This window comes from Macadamia integrifolia, unplaced genomic scaffold (genome assembly GCF_013358625.1).
Source record: "Macadamia integrifolia cultivar HAES 741 unplaced genomic scaffold, SCU_Mint_v3 scaffold2979, whole genome shotgun sequence".
NCBI classification, from domain to species: Eukaryota; Viridiplantae; Streptophyta; class Magnoliopsida; order Proteales; family Proteaceae; genus Macadamia; species Macadamia integrifolia.
The window spans coordinates 25779-31769 of record NW_024869107.1 but is presented as its reverse complement, the minus strand read 5'-3'; the positions used below and the strand labels follow the sequence as shown (position 1 = coordinate 31769).

Below are 5991 nucleotides of genomic sequence, written 5' to 3'. Positions count from 1 at the left end.
AAGATATTGAATTCTCTCTCATGAAGGTCAGATTGGTAAGTAGGAATAGGATTGGTGAATCTTCCACTTTGATGAACACAACACATGTCATTAAGGAGATTACGTAATCAAATCCTCAAGATTTTTCTCATACAAATCTCATTTACAATGTTAACCATCTAATACTTGATTAATTGTTTTTCCACTACCAACTAGACAGGTTCAACTAGTTATGTAGTACACAATTTTCTAATTTTCCAATCCCAAGTCCCAACGATGGAATTTTGGACATATAATGGACTAGACCCACCAAACACTTGCTCATATATAGAAGATGCTCCTATTGATCAAGTTATGATATTTAATGTTCTTGATGAAACTATACCATTTTCACTTGCAAAAAACACTGATTGCCAACACCTCCCAGGATCACATCTGTCACAGAATTGTCCAAACCAATCTTTTGATATAGCCCAGAAATATTTGCATGCAAAACTCAGAGACACCAATAGAGCAAACCATCTTTGATCTTTCCTTCCAAGATCTTTGTAGATCATGTTCTACCAAACAAAGCTTGAAGCTAAAGTCATGGAATTATGCCTCCTTTCTTTAGATCCAAATCCTCTCCAATGGTGAGGTTAATCGGAATCCTCAGGTGATCGTCATCATTGTTGGAGATTAATCAGAATATCATTTATGGTAGTTGCATGTAAAACAGAAAAGCCATGAACCTGCAATTAACTCAAGTTTTAATCGGTTGATTTGGAAGGTTTTTACATATAAGGGAAAAACAGTAAGTTACTATTTAGAAAATATCAACCACACGATGTCATCACTTAACGCTTTTCCTCTAACGGAATAGATTTAAGTATAATTCAGTTTATAAAATGGGGGATGTACACGATATTGTTAGCATACTAGGGTGTTATAAAGACATAAATTTTAAACTTAAGGGTGATACAAGATAAATTTTTTTTTCTTTGATAAACCAGGGTTACTGTATTGACAAATTTGGCACAAGATTTTGTTCTCTCTCTCTCTCTCTCTTTTCACTTGACGTGGAATCCTATGTTTCTTCACATTTTTTCTTATAGGTTTTTTATGTGTAATTTTGTTTTGTTGATGTGCCAGAAGTGCTCCCCTTAAAGTATCTTTCAAAAATTATTTTTTTCTTTCAGAAACACACTTTACTCCATATTACCAAACGCTTTATACTCCCTATAAGTTTTCGTTGAGAACAAAATCAAGACGAAACACTTCTAGTTTATAAAACACTTATGGAAATTTTTTTTTTTTTTTGGTGCAAACTTACATGGCTCTTACATTTAATATTATTTTTATTTATGCAGCGTTGGAGGAGAAGTGGGACCCATTTTACTATTATTTTTGGCTCTGTTTATGATAAAAAGAAAAAAAAAACTATTAATTTATTTTTGGAAAAGAAACAACTACCTGATTGAGTACACCTACACCCAAACACACCACATTGTTCCCTGGTTCGATGCCAGTGCAGCTCCTCTAATTGTAGTTGCGTTAGCACAGTCGCCACGTGACTAGGTTGTGATTCCAACCTTTTATTTTTACTTTGGAATTTGGAACGCAAGTCAATACCTTTTTTTTTTTTCTAATAGAACAAGTCAATACCGTATACTAGTACATCAAGGGAAGGCCACAGTTAGTAATATTGCTTCGCAAATCTCATATGGTATTATTCTCTGTCATGTCACCTAACCAATGAGAAATAAGAACGCAATGATTATGGATTTATGAAATCTGAAAAAACGCCTCTCCCCTCAAAACAAAAGTTATCTAGGCATCGGAAATAGTAGACTGATAACTTTTCTCTTTCCATATTATATAAACTTGAAAACTGAAAAATGAGTTGAAAGCATGGATTTAGTTATCCGTAATGGGATGCCAATTTTGATTCGATATCGATCCGAATCAATGTGTGATGATCATTTTTGCCTTCACTTTTTCAAAAAAAAAAAAAAAAAAAAAAATATATATATATATATATTTTATGGTTTTACCCCTGAAATGATACTTGAATCTAATCTGAATCGATCGGGTATCGATATCCAATACTAATACTTCAAACCACTGTTGTGAGAGACTGGCCTTAATAAATTGGGTTCCCACTTAGTGATCCAAGGTCTGAAAAGTCTTGAAGATATTCAATTATGTATCAGGATGCGTGTGCAAAGTTCTTCTAACCTTTGGATCACTAATTGAGCATCCAGTTAATTGAAGAAGTGACCAATCCTTTTGTTTTGAGTTTCTTCGGTAAATTCTCCTTCTCGTATTTATGTTGTAACTTGTAATGTTAATTAGGCACCGGAAACGGGAAAAAGTGCTTTGCTTTCTTTCTCCCTTTTTTTTTTATTTTAATAATGGAAAAAGTGCTTCGCTTTCCTTTACCCTTTCCTTATTTGTGAAGAAAGTTGTTCTAACTTCGCTTCCTAGAAATAATCCAGTTGTCGAGAGAGCGAGAGAGAGAGAGAGATGGGGCTGCTCTCTTAATTTTCCTAAGACTGGAGTTCGTGTTTGAATGGCTTTATTGATTGATTTTTCCCACTTAATATCTATCATCCAACACAGGCCACGGGCAGCTCAAGATCGATAGAGTAAAACAAAGTGACCACATCTATTCATGAAGGAATGCGGGCGTGTTTGGTTAGGTAAATCAATTGTATGACATTCTTTAGAATGACAATTCTTAATTTTTTTGGTTGTTTGGTTCCACTAGGACAATCCTCATAAGAGAGGCACCTGCTTCTAATGAATGACCATATTACAAAGGATATCTCTCAAATCTGAATGTTGGCTCAAATCTAAGTTTATGTCAACTCCAACATTCAGATTTGAGCAACCATTTTAACACCCTCATATAAAAAGGGAAAGTGGAAGACGTCCTCTAGGGAGGCCACTAAACCTGCGACCAAAGACAAGCCAAGCTTCTCTCTTCTCTGGTTCGATACCCTCTCATCGAGAGTCTATCGCCAATGACTTTGTAGCCCACCCCACTACTGGTAAGCTCGTAATCTCTCTCTCTCTCACTCACTTTCTCTCTCTACTGCTCTCTGTTTCATTTTCATTGAGTTGTAAGGTGAGGTTCTAAACCCAGAATTACCGCTTTCTCTTTCGTGTTGGGCATCGATGTGTTTTTTTCTTTTCTTCTCAGATCTCATATGTTCGTTCATGGATATGTAGTAGTGGCGATCGAAGTGCTTGGATCTGCCTCCACTAAACCCTAGATTCTGTCTCTGGTTCGCCTGCCATGCTATCAACGATGTTTTCTACAACCCACTGGCAACTATGAAAATTTTGATTTGGTATTCTCCTCCTCCTCTCCCTCTCTTTGGCTTTCTTTGAATGTCACTCTCTAATTGGGGAAGATGGGCATCAATCGGATTTTGCAGTTTCTTCAATATATATATATATATATATATTTATGAAACCTTGTCTTCTAGGGAAAATGTCGCTCTCTGTTTCCAGAAACCCTTATTGCAACTATTGCTGTTATGTTGAATTCCCCTTAAGCATCTACTTCTAACATTTTCTACGAATATAGCTATACTTAGTTCACTCTTCTTCTTGGGCCCCTATAGAAGGGCTAAGAAATTTATCTGGAATAAAAGTCATTGGCGCTCTGACCAAATTCCCAAGTGCTCCTACATTTGGCACTTGTGCTACTCTGCTCGAACAAATAATGATATCATTACTCATCGCATGGGAAGTGCCTATCTAAGCATTCGAGTATCTTCCTTAGTGGGGCTTACGGAACAAAGAATGATATCATTACTCATATTATATGTAGGTTTCACTATGTCACATTTGAAAATGACAAATCTTGGGATAAAAATTTACTAAAACTAAGGTATGTTGTTGCAGGTATGGAAATTATGGTCTGAAGAAGAAAGGTTGAACTTGGTGGATCCCCTTTCAATGGAGTCATGCAGTAGCAATGAACTAATGAAATGCATACAAATTCGATTATTATGTGTCCAAGCTAAAACAATACATAGACCAACCATGTCATCTGTTTTTGTGATGTTGAGAAGTGAGAATGGGGATCTTCCTCAGCCTCTGCAACCTGCTTTTTCTATTGAGAGAATTGCTATTCAACCTGAGCAATTTATTGATGGTTGATGATATTCTATCAATGGGTTGACTATATCCAGTATTGTAGCTCAATGAGAGATGAATGGTTGAAGACTTGGGAACTGATATTTAGGGATATTTTCTGTGTAATGGTTAGATAGAGTTGTAATCATCTAATGGTCATGCCGAAGGTGGATGAGTAGCCAAATTTTGGTGGTTATTGTTGGTGTTTGGTTTATTATTCTTTTGTTCTGTTTTAATAATAAAAAAAATTTCTCCATCTTAATTATTAGAAAAAAAAAAAAAAAGACATAGGTCAAATAAGACAATAATTATGTAAATTGACCATATTGAATTGCAAAGAAATTTTAATTATGGGTGTATAGCATCATTTTTGTCCCTCATATGGTACGGAGAAAAACCTGTTGGGAACATGCCCAAACTCCTATGTATGTTTTGGTGATAACAAACAAATAAGTGGCTTTAACCATAATTGTTAAGTATTGCCTAGCATAAGAAAACATCACAAAGCCAAGTGTATTTGAAGACTTCTGGTCAAGACATAAATTCCAAAGACATGGAATTGCAAACAAGAAGATCGAGTGCCAAGAGTTGAAGTACCAAGCGAAGATGAAGATTTCAAGTATCAAGTGAAGATGAAGACTCCTAGGATAGATTAGTCTCTTCTTTGTAACTTGTACACCCCATATGTATACGTGGAAGCACACCATGCATTGCATAAAATCATACTAGAATGACCTTAGGACATACCTTGACCAAGTGTGAAAGTCCTTAAGTGGTATAGAACATACTAAGAAAAATATGGTCTGGTGAAATCACGTGAAAACCATAATAACCTGACTTAAGGGCATTTTATGTAACCTTAAAGTTAGTATTAGGATATGGACCCCCATGAAAATTGTAGGCAACCAAGTCATGATTCACAACTCGAATTGGGTCAATCCAAGGTCGGACCAGAAAGTTATAGGTAAAACACTGATGACTGGTCAGTATAACAGAATTCTGTCAGTCTGGACAGAGCCTGCGGGTGATCGATCGGCCAATCAACCAACACTATGCGAGGCCATAAGTGGTCGACCGGCTGAAACCCCTAGTCGAACAGTGCCTACCTGGATGAGCTCCAATGGCAATATTTTTGCCTTAATGATGAAACTTGGCGGTCGATCGACTACCGATGGCAATTAACCAGTGGACCCAGAATATAACCGTTAGACCCTAATTTATTGCCTAAAATGACCACTTAACCTCACTGACAAATACCACTAATGCTACTCATTAAAAAACAATTAATCCTAACTTTGGAAAAGCATTATTTGAGCATTAGAGGTGAGATTAGTCTATATCATCTCTTGAGTTCTAGTTCTTCATTTTCCATTCAAGAGGAACTCAAGGTTATCTACAAAGTCTTCATCTATATCTTGGTATTTGCATTGCAAGTATTAAGAAGACTTACAAGGTGCATTCTTTTATATCATTGCATTTCATTCATGCACAACACAAAAAGTAACTCTCTTTTATTCTACTTCTCCATTTTTTATTTTACACTTAGTCTAGACTGTACTTAGGCTTGTGTAAGGACCCTCTCATCCTTAAGAGATTGTAAGGACCCTCTCATCCTTGAAATATATTGTAAGGATCCTCTTATTCTTAAAAGAGTGTAAGGTGTCTCTCTACATATAAAGGAGATTGTAAGGCGTCTCTCTACTTGGAAAGGTGATTGTACGGATACTCTTATCCTTAAGAGATTATATAAAGGTTTTCCTCCCTATCTACTGTACTGAAAGGGAAGAGCTAGTGGAATACCTTACAAAAGGATCTTGTAGGGAGTAGACTAGACTCAGGTTGAGTCAAACCACTATAAATTTTGGTCTTGTGTGGTTGTGAATT

At 36.1% G+C, this 5991-nt stretch overlaps 1 long non-coding RNA gene across 2 annotated transcripts; it reads left to right on the top strand.

Annotated features, from left to right (window-relative positions):
* Positions 1-2778: 2778 nt before the first annotated feature.
* On the top strand, positions 2779-4363 carry LOC122067572. Of its 2 annotated transcripts, none has more exons than XR_006136776.1 (3): positions 2779-3011; positions 3164-3314; positions 3874-4363. It is a non-coding gene; the product is annotated as an uncharacterized LOC122067572 (long non-coding RNA). The 2 variants fall into 2 exon arrangements; XR_006136777.1 differs by having other exon boundaries at positions 2783-3011; positions 3193-3314.
* Positions 4364-5991: the final 1628 nt, after the last annotated feature.